The 17,664-nt window shown below is 32.8% G+C and overlaps 1 pseudogene; it reads left to right on the forward strand.

The window, feature by feature from the left end:
• Window positions 1–7,280: 7,280 nt before the first annotated feature.
• On the forward strand, window positions 7,281–17,357 carry LOC131073418 (sesquiterpene synthase Cad-like; annotated as a pseudogene).
• The last annotated feature ends 307 nt before the right edge of the window (window positions 17,358–17,664 follow it).

Consider the following 17,664-nt stretch of genomic DNA (forward strand, 5'->3'; position numbering starts at 1 on the left):
TAGACTTGGTACATAGTGACCTTATTTCTTTTCCAAATCCTTGTTCATGACCCAATCATGTTCATATCTTCATTGATGACTAATCTTGTCATACATGGTTGTACTTTCTAAAGTACAAGAGTGAGATATTCTCCACTTTCAAGACGTTTCGAGTATTTATAAAGAAGCAGTCAAGTTTTTCTATTTTATGGATACACAAAAATAATGGGGGTAATACATGCAAGACCAGAATTTTAGGACTACTACATTAATCATGACATTCATAATTATACTATATAAAATGGTGTTATTGAACAAAATATTGTTAAGTGAGATGGAAAATTGTATGCTTTAGCATCAATCTATTTCCCAATCCTTTTGGGCTGAAGATATTAATTGTGCTAATTATATTTAAAATCACATTCTTCACTACGCAGTTCCAAATATAACTCGAGAGGAGGCTTGGATTGTATGTGTATTTTCCTCACTCAAATCTTTGCTTTGATATATCTATCTCCACAATAATGAATAAAAATAGACACGTATGTGAAATATCCTCTCCTGAGTTTGTTCAGGAATAGTGAAAGCTATGAATGCGAAATAGTGTAACTAAAATGAAAGAGATGGGATATGATAATCTCAAGGTTCTTAGGGTCAAAATAAAATAAAAATATTTATAATATGAAAATAAGAACAATATTACTTGTAAAGGCTTGAAGAAGGTAAAGAGAGACATAGAGCTAACGTAATGTTGTGAGAGAATAATAGAATGATATAGATCTTGAGAGAGAGAAAACAAGGAGAGCCAAAAATAATAAAAATATATATTCAAAAAGAGAGCAAGGGGAAAGAGGAAGACGTTCAAGATATATGACGCTCTTTGATGGAGCACTTTAATGTGACCTTTTTGATACCTTAATTTTTCATGGGTTTACCCTAAACATGTCATACTTCCTTGGAACCTTCATCCATGGATTTCCTTGTCACTTATTTTCTTCACAAAGTGGCGACAAGCATATCCAAATAAGGCTATATAACCCCACCACTATATTTATATTTTCTCATGATTTAGGCAAAGGATAAAATAAAATAATCTTTATGTATTCTGCATCCAGTCTAACATTAATCTAGAACTTGAAATCAAATTAAAATAATTCAAATACTTAGAAACCAAATCTCCTTTTTTAATGAATAAATTTTTCTTTTCAAATATAAAACATTAAATAATAGTTTGGTTTGATAAAACTCACCTATTATTTTCCACAAAACAAATATTGTTTTTTTAAAAAACATTCAAACAAAAAAATAAAAGAGAGACAACATAATGGTTCCATAACATTTCTTGTCAAACTTTCTTTTATCTTTTTTGATACATCTATAATGTTGGAAACTTGAGCTGTTGTATTGTGTTGTCATTGATGTCAACCTATCGTGTTGTAATTGACATCACTATGTGTTACAGATGGTCCAAAAATGTATGCTTTGGTGTTGTTGGGTGGTTTGGTAGTGATATTGAGTAAGGTTGAGTTTTTTCTAGAAGATTGGTATAGTGGAAGTTCCACTATGTACGAAACAATATTTATGTAGGAAAGAGTTTTTAATGTCTCAGTGGAGAGATGCTTTGCATTCATTTGGTATGTGAAGATTATGGAGTGCGGTTTTGGATATAATGTTTATGATATGTGTATATGGTACTATCAAGTTTATAGGTCCTTTGTTGCTCATATGGTGGAGTTAGTTGTTGCTATTTTTGACAGTGGTAGTCTATCAGAACTAGTTTGAAGAATGCTTGATGATTCTCTAATTTGTGCATTCAAGTGTTTCATCTTTGAGGACATGTTTATTTGGTTTGTGTAGTGTTACAATTTAGTTTTCTAGTAATGGTTTAATCAGAAAGTGAAGTTATGGTGTTCTGAGTTCTATGTTGTTAGATGGTTTTATTTTTGATTGATTGTGGTGATGTATCCTATTTGAATCATGCTATTTTGGTGCATATGATTTGGTGGTTGTGTGTATATTTGCATTATTTTTTGTACATTAAAGAATGGTTTTGCGTCGATTGGTTGGCCTGCTATATTGTTGATCTACATGTTTGATTTGATGTGGACATTGGAGAATGCTTTTAGCATGTGTGATTAATTGGAATTGATTAGGAAGGATGTGTTGTGATGTATTTGGGTCCACTCTATCTCATGGAGTGGATTGGAATGGATGTTATATAGGTTTGGGTGGCCAAATCTATGTAATTTTGTATATTCTGAGGCTGACCTAATTTAGGATTTCAATGAATTAACTTGTATATATAAGAGAGAATATGTATGAGTTGTGTATGGTATGGATATTAATTCATGTGAAGTGGATTTGAATGATTCGTAAGTAGATTTGGTATAGTAGAAATGAAAAAGATAGTTATGAAGAACATTGAGACTGAGTTTGAAGTCATATGTGTTTGCCATGGCATTGGTCACTAGACACAGTGGTTCTAGGACAATTTAATGATTAGGATATATTTTTCATTTTAGTTCATTTGATCCTTTGCACCTACTAGAAGGAGGTGTGTTGCTTTTGGTAGTTTGTGCATCTTTGTATCTTTCCCTAAGGTTGTTCACCTTAGTCTTGCAAGTCCTTTTAGGGGCAATGAGATCCTTGACCTTGTGCCTAAACTTTCTAATCAGTTATTCATATTGTGAGTGTGATTCTCACTATAATTTTTCCCTATTTAAGGCTTTCCACGGAAATATAGTGTTCATGTATATATTGTGCTTTATGATTTCATTTTTCATAACTATAGTAATTAGTTAAGTATAGTTTGAAGTTTAATTGATCAGAAGTAAAGTGTTTTGAGGTTTATATTGATTGAACCCCCATCTCAATCTTTTGGTGTGTTGAACAATTGGTATTAGAATAAGGTTCCTCTTGGAGAAGCTTAACCACTCGAGGAAGATCCAAAATGGCACAAGAAGTTAATTACAAAGCACCAGGGTTTGATGGCACAAATTACTCTTATTGGAAGAAAATAATGGAATGTCATTTGGAACCCTTGCCAACTGGAATATGGGAAAGCATTAAGAATTGGTATAGTGGTCTAGAAAATGGTCCTTAGACTTCTAATGAGATTAAGGCACATGAGAAAAATGGGAAGGCTAAAGTTTTTATTATCAGCTGTCTAAGTAATACAATATTTTTTAAAGTTGTTGTGTTGAAATTTGCTAAAGAGGTCTGGGAAAATATAAGAAATGTATATGAAGGTGATGAGAAAACAAAGCAAGCCAAGTTGATAAATTTGAAGCACAAGTTTGAGAACCTAAGAATGTCCAATAATGAGAATGTTTGAACTTATCTAATTGAGTAAATGAGATTGTGAGTGCTATTAAGTGTATTGGTGGTAAATTAGAAGAAAGTGAAGCTGTGAGAAAAGTGATGCTAACATTGCCTAAATGCTACAAGCCTAAGAAAAATGTTAAATTGAAGAAAGCCATGGATAAATCTGAAGCACAAGTTTGAGAACCTGAGAATGTCTGATAATGATAACATTCAAAGCTAATTGAGTAAATGAGATTGTGAGTGCTATTAAGTGTATTGGTGGTAAATTAGAAGAAAGTGAAGTTGTGAGAAGAGTGATTCTAACATTGCTTAAATGCAACAAACCTATGAAATATGCTATTTGAAGAAAGCCACAATATGGATAAGTAAACTTTGGATCAGTTGTATGATTGAGTCTTTGTCTTTGGGATTGATAAGCTAGATGAGTTGCGAAGAGAGAAGGAAGATCCCGCTTTCAAAGCCAGTAGGAAGATTTAAGATGAACCTGAACCAAGCAATGATATGGATGGATTAGAAGAAAAGTTTGTAAGAAGACTAAATAAAGGATCCAAAAAGTACAAACATAAGTTACCCTTAAAATATTTCAATTGTGGAAGAGTTGCAACCATTGTGCCTCTAGATGTACTTATAGTAAGACTATGATATAATAACTGATGATGATGATAAGGGAAGATATAATAATAGATGGAATAATAGAAATAGGAGAAGCAAACTCTTAATGATATTATGGTGAAGTATGATGAAGCAATTCCTATTATGTATGATAACACAAGTGTTATTAACATGTCAAATAATCTACTAATGCATTCAAGGTCTAAACATATTGCTATCTAGTATCATTTCTTAAGAGAGAAGGAAGTCAGATTGGAGTATGTTCCTACTAAAGAATAGATTGAAAATATCTTTACTAGGGATTTGGTGAAGGATACCTTTGAGTATTTTCGACATAAGTTGGGGGTTATTACCCCTCCTTTAAACTAGATGAATTAAGTTGGTGCATCTGTCCAGGGGGAGTTCTAAAGTTCATATTTTTCTCCTAGATTGATGTAGTGGCTTCTTTGAAGGGGAGTAGTAAGGGGGAAATTATCAATGTCTTATCAGTGAGGGGGAGAGAGATCTTTGTAGAGTTCCCTTTGTTGTTGATGTCAAAGGGGGAGAAATATACAAAATGGGAGAAAGATTAGTTTGTAAAATCAGTTTTCTTTGTTGTTGGCTCGGTACACAGGTGTTGCCATCAACGAAAAAGGGAGAGAATAGAAAATTAAGTTGTTGTGATGTGTTGTCATTGATGTCACTATGTGTTGTATATGGTCTAAAAATGTATGTTCTGAAGTTGTTGTGTGGTATGATAGTGATATTGAGTAAGGTTGAGGTTTTTCTAGAAGGTTGGTATAGTGGAAGTTTCAATATGCTAGAAAGAGTTTTTAATATCTCAATGGAAGAATGCTTTACATTCCTTTGTGATGTGAAGGTTATGGAGTGAAATTTTGGATATAATGTTTATGATTTATGTATATTGTACTATCAAGTTTACATGTCCTCTATTGCTTACATGGTGGATTTATTTGTTGTTATTTTTAACAGTGGGGGTCTATTAGAACTGGTCTGAAGAATGCTTGTAAGCTATCTAACTTGTGGATTCAAGTTTTGCTGCTTTGAGGAAATGTTTATTTGGTTTGTGTAGTGTTCTAGTTCAGTTTTCTGGTGATGGTTTAATTGGCAAGTGAAGTTATGGTGTTTTGAATTTTGCATTGTTAGTTTTTTTTCTTTTCAGTTGACTATGGTGATGCATCCTATTTGGATCATGCCTTTTTGGTTGATATATGCTTTGGTGATTGTGTGTGGATATTGATATGGATCTCACCATGGTGTTTATAGATTTGCATTGATTTTCATGCACTGTAGATTGGTTTTGGGCTGATGTTGGCATGCTACATTGTTTATCTACACATTTCATTTGATGTCGACCACAAAGAACATTTTTAGCATGTGCAGTTCATTGGAATCAATTGGGAAGGATGTGTTGTGATGTATTTGGGTCCCCTCCATCTCTTGTAGTGGACTAAAATGGATTTTATAGGTTTGAGTAGCCAAGTTTATGTAATTTTGTATATTCTATCTGTGGCCAACCTAGTTTAGGATTTCAATGAATTATCTTGTATATATAGGAGTGTAGACGTATGAGTTGTGTATGAGATGGATACGAATTGATGTGAAATGGATTTGAATGATGCACAAGTAGATTTGGTAAACAAAAGTGAGGAAGACATTTGGGAAGAGCATTGAAATAGAGTGTGAAGTCAGATGTCTTTGCCATGACATTGCTGACTTGATAGAGTGGTTCAAGGACAATTTCATGATCATGAGATCTTTATTCATTTTAGTACATTTGATCCTTTGCACCTATTAGAAGAAGGTGTGTTCCTTTTAGAAGTTTGTGCAACTTTTTTATCTTTCCCTAAGGTTGTGCACCTTAGTCTCACAAGTCCTTTCGGGGGTAGTGAGCTCCTTGGCCTTGTGCTTAAACTTTATGATTAGCCATTCATATTATGAGTGTGATTTTCACCATGGTTTTTCCCTGTTTAAGGTTTTCCATGTAAATATTATGTTCATGTGTAGGTTGTACTTTGTGCTTTCATATTTCATAATTAGAGTAATTAGTTAAGTATGGTTTGAAGTTTAATTGGTTAAAAGTATTGTGTTTTAAGGTCTGGATTGATTTAACCCCCCCCCCCCACCTCAGTGTTGTGGTGTGTTCAACACATAGGTTTTTTTTAATACCACAAGTTTCTTTTAACTTTTTTCCTCCAAGAGCATTGATATTATAATCTCTAATTGAGATGTGCAAACCATACTTAAAATTGTTTGCAGATTATTGAGCGTAAGTAATTAAAATTGTAAATTTTGTTAATAAGAAGCAAATAAAAATTGCAACAAAATGATAGAGATATTCCAAACATATTAAAACAAGTCTAAAAATCTAAATCTTAAAAAAAAAGAAAAACAAAACCAAATAACATGAGGTGTGCTCGCTTGAAAACTTGTTGTAAGGGGTTTCAGGTCCCCTCAAAACTTGTTTAACCCATAATAAAAAACATGAGGTGTATTCCCAATGAATTGTTGAATTTTAAAAATTAATCTATAAATCAATTCAAAAGAAAGTTCTATTTCATCACATAGTTTATTCTAATACTTAAGAATTCACAATAGTTTATTGTAGTTTTCAAGAATATCACATGGTTTATTCTAATCTTGAAGAATATCATAGTTTATTCTAGAAGCATTATATTTTAATCATCTTTGAAATGATGCTACTACACAATATCACTTCAAAGAAGAACAATATATAAACACCTAAAACTAGCCATTCACATTTGGTCAATTTACCCCTATTTTGTCTAATTCTCCATCATTTATTTTAATTAAATAATATCTTATTATTTAACTAATATTTCTTATTTTCCTAAGACCTAACCTAAGACAAATTAACAATTTTAATTATTTACTCTTATCCTTATCCCTATCCCCTTTATTCCAAAAATTAAACAATTATTTATTTATTTAATTCATTTCTTTACATGTTCCATTGATTGAGTTGAACCAGAGTGGATAACATGTGCTTTACTAACAACAAATTTGAACTTGAATCCTTCAAACTTGATGTCGACAGCTCTTTAAACTCTTCATTTAAAATCTATACCAAAATGACAAAATATGTACCAACAATAATAAAATTAATCTAAAAATCTTTCTTTAAAATAATGAAAACGTGAAACAAACGTTAACACTAAGGCTACTGCCAAACCTATTATCAATGGATTGTCGACTTTTTAAGATTAGTTCATAAACCCCTTATTAAAAAATGACTTTTATTAGTAAATATTAGCATCTTAAATACAAATGCTTGCCAGGTATTTCAAGTGCTTGATCAATGCTTGCTAATGGAGTACTGAGTGTATTTTTCGTGTCATTCTTCCATGCCCAAGCCCACCATTCACCGGAATGGAAATCATCATCCTAACGTCTGGACTGATGATTTCATTCAGTCCCTTGCTTCTCCATATGGGGTATGAAACACTCATGCATGCCCAAGCCCACCATTCGCCGGAATGGAAATCATCATCCTAACGTCTGGACTAATGATTTCATTCACTCTCTTGCTTCTCCATATGGGCTATGTATGATAAAGTAAAAATCCATTTCTAATGGAGGCAAGTACTTTTCTATGAAAGGGAAGGGATTATCATTCAAGTTATTTTTATATATTTAAGAAAAAATAAAATTGGAATGAGGGGGGGCTTTCCTATCAAATCCTTGTGATTTTTTACAACTACAAATGATCAAATGATCAAACAATTGAACATCAACCTAGACCAACCATTTTCATTGTTCTAAAATTAAGATATTTAAAAATAGTTAAGAATGATATTTTAAATTGCTTAGCCACATATTGGCTGAATAGTGGTAATTATATATACATATCATATTTTTAATAATATGATGTCTTTTTCAGTTTGAGTACACTTTGAAATATCCTTGGAGAACTAGGGTTCTGAGACGGGAGGATTGGAACTTTATTCAGATATTTAGACAACAAAATTGCATTGGATCATTTGTCAATAACATTTATAAGTAAGATTAAATTTTATGTACGATCATTGGTACTTATTCTTCCCTTAAAACAAAAACTTGAAATAAACACAATCATTCAATCTACTATGTTATTTTGAGTTAATAGAAAAGAAAATAAGTTTAATGCTAACCATTCATGTCTATAATTTCTCCCAGGATTCCAAACACATATAGCCAAAAGCTATTGGAATTAGCAATATTGGACTTCAATATTTTACAAACTCAACATCAATCTGAAATGAAATTAATATCCACGTGAGTATTAGTCAAAATGAGTACATTAGCTCAATAAATATTCCCTTGAGCACTAGGAAAGATAAATATAGAAATATTCTAATTATTTAGTTATAGTTCTTATTATATTAATAATACATAATAACTAAAGTTTAATCATACAAGGAACGTCTAATAGTAAATTATTTTGAGGTTGATAAAGGTAAATCAAATGTCAAAATTGATTATTTTTTTAAGAATAGAATATAGCAATCTAAGAAAATGTATTTATAATCATAATGATATGCAATTTGTTTGTGCTAGATGGTGGAAACATTCAAGCGTAATTCAACTTTATTTCTTTCGACATCGCCACATTGAATTGTATTTTTTTTGGGTTGCTCATTATTTGTGTTAGACAACTCAGATAACCAGTGAACAACTGAGAGGGGGGGTAAATCAGTTGTTAACAAATTATAAAACTTTAAACATTAAAACCTTATAACCCGAGTACATAAACCAAATATCAGAATAGAAGATTTAATAGTTAAGCACAAATATAATCCACAAAACATTTACCAACCATCCACTAGAGATAACACCAAGATTTGTACGTGGAAAACCCGGTAAAAGAAAAAACCACGATGGGAAGCCTACCTATAGTTAGATAATACTTATGTAGTAAGTATGTGATTACATAAAGAGGGGCCTACACATGCAGGAAGGCCAACAACCTAGAGCACACTGCTCATCGCAAAAGGAGCCTCATTGACTATAAAATAAATCTAGCCTACAATCCGGAAAGAAGAATGAACTACAAGAATAACATCTCCTATGCCTGAATACAGTTCTAGTTAAGCTCAGTACCAGAGGTCTTAAACCTCTTTCACCAACCCAATTCGATCACCTATGATTGACCAAAACCTCTGCATATGATTACAACCTTGTTTGCACACAGATAAACCTATATCCCAAAAACCCATATGCCCATGATCTACAAAGAGATCTTACATCATATTTATACCAACTTGAGACCTAAACAATTAGGTCGGCCACCTACAAGATAATACAATAAATTCATAACATAAACCTACAAACCAATGATCAAGCAAGTTGGCCTAAGACCGAAACAACATAATCCAATCAATAGATCCAACTAGAAACACATCAGGATCATCCACCAACACATTACATAAACCGGTCCATAACTTAGCCAAATAAGATAGCATTAGGTCCGGACTCAAATCCAACACCATTGATCAACAAGAACATGAACAAGATAACCACCAACATCCCAAAATCCATCTAGAAGACGCGCCAACACCACTTATCACATGCATCAAAAGATCTTCAACAAAGCTCTGTCGATAGAACCCTTACCGGTGGCCAAAAGGATTACTAGAACAAATGATAGATCATGAGTTATCAAATCCCAAACCAACTGATCGTGATACACATCTGAATAGCATGAATGACAGATCCAAACCAATTCCACAAAATGAAGCATACCGAATCAATATCATAATCCAACCACTTTATCGAAAATCGGTAAACAACCAAAATAGCCGGTGTTGCCATCAATGACCAAACATCAATGCAACACATAATCAATTCCTCCAATTTGCCAACAATCTCCCCCTTTGGCATTGATGACAACTCTAGATGTGAAAAACATCCAAGTGCCAAGAAATGCCAAACAAGTCTCCCCAAAGGAAGACAACCAACAATATCCCATAGGATGATATTACAATAAAGTTAACAAACTCCCCCTATGAATGATATCCCTGTTAAGCTCTATTCTCTCCCCTTTGAATGATATTATGTTAAGTTCTATTTTTCACATATATCTCTCCCCCTTTGACATCAATGCCAAAAATATGACATGAACATCAAAGAAAAATCATAAATCCACTGAACCACACAATTGACTACCCCCCCTGAGTAGTAGCACCAACACATTAATTTAGAATGAATCGTAGCTCTGTAAATGCATATTGGACTGATGCCAATCGACATCACTTAGGTCTCTACCGGAGGGGAAAAAACCCCCAATCTATCTCTAAAGTACTCAAATGATTCCTTAGGAAAAGGTTTAGTGAAGATATCTGTAATAAGCTCTTCAGTGTTCACATAAACCGGTCTGACTTCATTTGCTTCCACCTTCTCCTTCAAAAAGTTATACTTGATAGATATGTGCTTTGTCTTAGAATGAAATACCAGATTCTTTGATATGTCAATATCAACAAAGTTATCACAGTGAATAACTATTGGTTCATTACAGTCCATCCTTATATCCTTCAACATTTGCTTCATCCATAGAACTTGTGTACGATTAGTAGAACCAAAAACATATTCAGCTTCAGTAGTAGATAAAGAGGCACATGAATGCTTCTTGCTGATCCATGAAACAAGTTTCTTTCCAAGAAAGAAAGATCCATCGGATGTGCTCTTTCGGTCATCAACATCTCTAGCCCAATCTGCATCTATGTATGCACATAGTGTAAAATCATCATTTTTAGGATACCACAAACCATATTCAGTTGTTCCTTGCAAATACCTGATATACTTTCACCACACTCTCATGATTCTCTCTAGGATCACTCTAATATCTTGATACAATACAAATTGCATTCATTATATCCAGTATTGTCTGAGTTAGATATAACAAACCTCCAATCATATACTTGTACCATGTAGGATTTACCGGTGCTGATGCATCTATCTTAGTCAATTTCTTACTTATAACCATAGGTGTACCAACCAGTTTGGAATTTTCCATACCAAATTTCTTCAACAACTCCCTAGCATACTTAGTTTGACAGATGAAAATACCTTTATCAGTCTGAGTAATCTGCAAACCTAAGAAAAATTTCATCTCACCAATCATAGACATCTCAAATTCATTCTTCATATTATCAGAGAATTCCATACATAACCTATCCTCACCTTCAAAAATGATATCATCAACAAAGACTTCAACAATCAATATGTCATCATCAGTGATCTTATAATATAAATTACCATCAGCATTACCTTTAGTGAAACCAAGCTTCAAAAGATATTTATCCAGTCTTGCATACCAAGCTCTAGGGGCTTGTTTCAATCCATATAAAGCTTTCCTTAACCTGCAAACCATGTTTTTATCATCTATAAGTGAAAATCCATCAAGATGCTCAATGTAAACTTCCTCTTCAAGATCTCCATTCATAAATGCACACTTATTATCCATTTGATAAACCTTGTAGTTCTTATGGGCAACATAAGAAAGAAATAATCTCACAGCTTCAATCCTAGCTATCAAAGAAAAAGTCTCATTATAATCAATTCCTTCCTTTTGAGAATATCCTTTACAAACCAATCTAGCCTTATTCCTCACAACTTGTCCATCTTCATTCAATTTATTCGTAAAAACCCATTTAGTCCCAATAACATTCTTATTTTTAGGCTGGGGAACTAAAGTCCATGTATTATTCTTTTCTATCTGATCCAATTCCTCTTCCATAGCTTTCATCCAACATTCATCTTTACATGCTTCAATTACTGATACTAGTTCAATTTGAGAAATTAAACATACCTCATCAACTGCCAACCTTCTTCTTGTCATCACTCCTTTATTCTTGTCTCCAATGATCTGATCTTCTGAATGATTTAACCCAACATACTTAGGAGTCTTCTAATTTTCTGTTTCTCTACTCTGATCTTCAGTTATTGTTGAATTTTTTGATACTACCAGAGTAATTGGTTCAACATTCTATTCCGGTGTAGGTTCTACTGGTTTAGTTATGATCATTTCCACTACTGATTCTCTCTCATAAGTTCTGATTTGACTTCTGTTCAGCTCATCCACCTTGACATTAGTGCTCTCCACAATTCTCTTTAATCTTTTGTTATAACATCTATATGCTTTGCTTTCATTAGAATAACCAAGAAATATCCCTTCATCACATCTAGGATCAAACTTTCCAATGGAATCATCTCTTTTGATATAGCATTTACTAGCAAAGATTCTAAAATACTTAACTGTAGGTGTATGATGAAACCATAACTTATAAGGTGTCTTACCAGTGTCTCCTTTGATATGAAATCTATTAAATGTGTATACTGTCATGCTCATAACTTCTCTTCACTAGATATAAGGTAGATTAACTACTATCATCATAGTTATAGCCACATCCAAGATAGTTCGGCTCTTCCTTTCCACAACTCCATTCTGCTGAGGTGTCTAGGGTGCAAATAACTATCTCCTTATCCCATTCTTTTCACAATAACTGTTAAATTAACCAGATGTGAATTCTCCACCCTGATCACACCTTAAGCATTTAATCTTCAATCCTCCCTCTGTCCCAACTTTAGGTTTAAAGATTTTAAACATTTCGAATGCTTCAAATTTCTCCCTTAGAAAAGTAACCCACTTCATTCTAGAATAGTCATCAATGATTAGCATAAAATATCTATCACTCTGAAAACTCTTGATTCTAGCAGGACTACACAAATTAGTATGAATAAGATCAAGAACACCATTAGATTTATTTTGCATACTCTTAAAAGAAGTTTTGACTTGCTTTCCCATTTTACATTCCTTACATACTAGATTATAGGACTTCACAATCTTAGGTATATCTCTAACTACCTTAGTAGAACTAATATTTACAATACAATCAAAATTCACATGACACAACCTCTTATTCCATAGCCAACTCTCATCAATTTGTGCAATCAAACATGTCTTCTCACCGAAGTTCAAATGAAATATGTTACCTTTAGTCTGAGTATCGGTTGGAATCTCCAGTCCAGATCCGTTGATAGTCTTGCATTTTCCATCTTTGAACTGTAACTGAACTCCCTTATCCACCAATTGTCCTACACTCAAAAGATTATGCCTTAAAAATTCAACATAAATAACATTATCAATATCATGCTTACCATCCAATGATATAGTTCCTCTTCCCTTGATCATGCATGCTTTGTCATTTCCAAATCTAACCAGACCGCCATCAAATTCTTGCAAAGATAGAAATTTCCTTTTATCTCCAATCATATGATGTGAACATCCACTGTCTATTACCCATTCATCCTTGTCTTCAAATTTAGCTACAAGGGACTTTAATTCAGGTGTCAAATTGTCTTCCTTGATAGCCAAGAATACCCATTCCTTTCCATTGGTGGAACCACTAGCTGAATCTTGTGTCGGTTCATCATCAGAATCAGTCACACTTTCCTCATCCGCACAGTAGCATGATTTTTCTTTGTTCCTCTTGTACTTATGCTTGTTCTCATAATATTGGTTAGGCCTAAAAGATTTTCTAGATCTTTCCTCAAATCTTGAATTCCCTTCAGGACATCTAGATGCAAAATGACCTATCTTATTACATGCGAAACATTTAAAAGGTGATTTTCCTTCATAGTTACTTCCTACCGGACCTTTAGGTAATCTTCTAGCAAATATGGCTTCAAGTTGCTTGAACTCTTCATCTTCTTTCTTCATTTCCTCTAGTTCCTTAGCATATAAGGCTTTCCAATCACTCTTGCCGGTAGATGATGTAGATGCATGAAAAGAAGGTTCAGATTTTGCAACTCCAGAAGAACCAAATTTCTCAAGCTCAAAAGAAGATAACTTCCAAACCAAGGTATCTCTATTAATAGAGGTGTTTGCCATTGTTCTCAACTCATTAGTTGCAGTAGCCTTCATCTTATAAGCTAGTAGCAAAGCTCTCAATAATTTAGAAACTATTTCATCTTCGCTCAGAGATCCATCACAACACTCAATTCCTAGAACAATTTCATTAACTCTGTCCATAAAATTAGTAATCCTTTCATCTTCTTCCATCTTCAGGTTCTCATATCTCACTCAGTAACCATCAAGTTTAGAAATTTTGACAGTAGGGTCACCTTCATTTAGAGTCTCCAATTTATCTCATATAGCCTTTGTAGTTAATTTGTTGATTAGTCCCATAATTTGCCGATCAGAAAGTGCACACAAAAGGGCTTCTCTAGCTCTACAATCATTTTCAATGTCCTTATCCAAGCCTACCATAGGACGATTTCTAGATACTGGATTATGAGGTATATATCCTTTCTCAGTGATCTCCCAAATCTCCTTAACAAGATATCTGAGATGAGTCTCCATCCAAATCTTCCATACCCTGTAATTTGTTCCATCAAGCGTAGGAATTTCTCTCCAAAAAACAGCTACAGATAAACTTGATGAACTTGAACTATTAGATGCCATAGGATCTTCCTCAAGCGGTTAAGCTTCTACAGAGAGGACCACGCTCTGATTGCAATTGTTAGACAAATTAGAAAACCAATGAACAACTAAGAGAGGGGGGGTTATATAACTTTAAGCATTAAAACCTTATAACCGGAATACATAAACTAAATACTGAAATATCAGATATAATAGTTAAGAACAAATATATTCCACAGAACATTTATCAACCATCCACAAATGATAAAACCAAGATTTGTACGTGGAAAACTTGGTAAAGGGAAAAACCATGGTGGGAAGCCTACCCACAACCAGATAATACTTCTACAGTAAGTATGTGATTACATAAAGAGGGGCCTGCACATGCAGGAAGACCAACAACCTAGAGCACACTACTCATCACAAAATCAACCTCACTGACTACAAAATAAATCCAGACTACAATCCAGAAATAAGAATGAACTGTAAGAATAACATCTTCTATGCCTGAATACTGTTTCAGTTAAGCTCAGTACCAGAGGGCTTAAACCTCTTTCACCAACCCAATTCGATCACCTATGATTGACCAAAACCTCTACATATGATTACAACCTTGTTCACACAAAGATAAACCTCTATCCCAAAAACCCATATGCCCATGATCTACAAAGAGATCTTACATCATATTTATACCAACCCGGGACCTAAACAATTAGGTTGACCACCTAAAAGATAATACAATAAATTCATAACATAAACCTACAATCTAATGATCAACCAAGTCGGCCTAAGACCAAAACAACATAATCCAATCAATAGATCCAATCGGAAACACATTGGGATCATCCACCAACATGTTACATAAACCGGTCCATAGCCTAGCCAAATACAATAGCATTAGGTCCAGACCCAAATCTAACACCACCGATCAACAAGAACACAAGAAAAATAACCACCAACATCCCGAAAGCCATCTAGAAGCCATGTCAACACCACTTATCACATGCATCAAAAGATCTTCAACAAAGATTTGTCGATAGAACCCTTACCAGTGACCAAAAGGCTTACTAGAACAAATGATAGCTCTTGAGTCATCAAATCCCAAACCAACTGATCGTGATACACATTTGAATAACATGAATGATAAATCCAAACCAAAACATACCGGATCAATATCATAATCCGATCGCTCTACCAGAACCTACCAGAAATCGGTAAACAACCAAAACAGCCGGTGTTGCCATCAATGCAACACATAATCAGTTCCTCTAATTTGCCAACAATTTGACCTTGAGTTTAGTACAAGCAAAATCGGTGTGGAAAAATTTCTTACCACTCTTTCCCTCCTTGATGATATTTATGACACAGATGGGACCATAGATGAATTGAGACCATTCACAATGACATTAATAAGGTATTTAATTAGTTAATAAACCTAGATTATGTTGAACATGACTTATTCATTTTCTAACTTTGTTTATTCATTTCTATTCTAGATGGGATATTTCCATGATTGATAATCTTCCAGACTACATGAAAGCTACTTTCAAATTTGTGTATGAGATACACAAGGAAATTGCAAGTGAAGCTAAAAGAAAGCATGGTCCCTATGTTCACAAATACATTCAATCTTGTGTAAGTACAAATTTGTTATTTTTTGGTCAAAGAATTTGGTTAAATCCTATTAGCTACATTTATTGTTATCCTATTACATATTCTTATCACATGTTTTAATTTGAGTACTTTAATTTTCATAAAATCAGATGGTTTGTTTACACCGTCAAACGTAAACTTCTAATAGCTTACTATTATCATAAATAAATTGATAAAAAATATTTAACATTTATTTTTATATTTTAAAGAAGATATATAAAATATGCTAGATTTTTTTTTTGTCTTTTTATCATTAGAACATAAATTGATAACTATCATTTACACAATATTGATTTCTAGATCAACAAATTGCATACTCATAAAATAATATTGACATCCAAGATTAGTTTTTCAAAATAATATTAATATTAAGTTGAATTTATTATGCATTTTCTTATGTAAATATATAAATTTTTCAAGTAAATGCTTCAATATTTTAGCATTCATTTTTAAATGGCCAAAATATTTTTCTTTTTATACTTCAAAGAGAATATTTGATATTCATTACTTTTTTTATATTTATATTGCCCTTTCTCTCCCCAATGTTCATAATATGAAATGCTAAATTTAGAAAAGTAAATTTTATATTATTATTTATATTAAAATTTAAAAAATATTATTGTATATGATTTGTAAATGTTTAAAATTTCATTTTCCATATGTATTTAATTTGTTTAAATCAAAATTTGTTTGTATTGTTTCAGTGGAAGATTTATATCTCATCTTATATGCAAGAAGTAGAATGGATAGCTTCTGATCATACACCAGGTTTTGATGAATATTTAATGAATGGACAAATAAGTGGTGGTATGAGAATGATAATGATCTATTCATTGCTACTAAAAAATGCTCCTTTATCTAATGAGATTTTGGAGCAACTTGATATCCCATCATCAAAGTTGCAAGCTCTTGTGTCATTGATTGCATGAGTAGTGGATGATATCAAGGATTTTGAGGTAAATGACATAAATGTTAAATACTTAAGTATAAAAATTATGATAATAATTTGAAGAAAATTGAATTAAAAGATATTATGCATTACTATTTTTTAAAAATAATTTTGAAGGATGAGAAAACTTGTGGAGAGATAGCTTCAATCATTGAGTGCTACATGAAAGACAACCATGGTTCTACAAGAGACGATGCTTTAAATTATGTCACGAATATTATTGAGAGTTGTGTACAAGAGTCAAATGAGGAGTTTCTTAAGCCTTACAATATACCAGATTATTGTAGGAACCTATATTTCAATGCCGGCATGTGAGGTGTATTTTTCATGTACAAGGATGTTGAAGGTTTTACAATTTCCCATAAAAAAGAGATGCGAGATGAAATAACAAAAATTCTCATGGAACCAATCATTTCATAGACTAATATTTAGAATATATAACTTATAACTAGTATCATTTCCCCCAAAATACTACTTTAAAACACTTTGAATAAAGTAGGTTATTTCCAAAATTGTAATTTGGACATGAGTATTGATTGAGATATCATTGTTGTATTGTCAATCATACTTTCAAGTTTATATCTAACACTTCTAATTAACACATTTGCTATTCTAGATGCTTAAAAAGGTTAAATTTGGAATTATTGATCATATGTACTAATAATATGTAGTGTGGATATTGTATCCACAAGTATATCTTAACACAGATAACAATGCAAGTGCACCC

The sequence above is a fragment of the Cryptomeria japonica genome, chromosome 10 (genome assembly GCF_030272615.1).
Source record: "Cryptomeria japonica chromosome 10, Sugi_1.0, whole genome shotgun sequence".
NCBI classification, from domain to species: domain Eukaryota; kingdom Viridiplantae; phylum Streptophyta; class Pinopsida; order Cupressales; family Cupressaceae; genus Cryptomeria; species Cryptomeria japonica.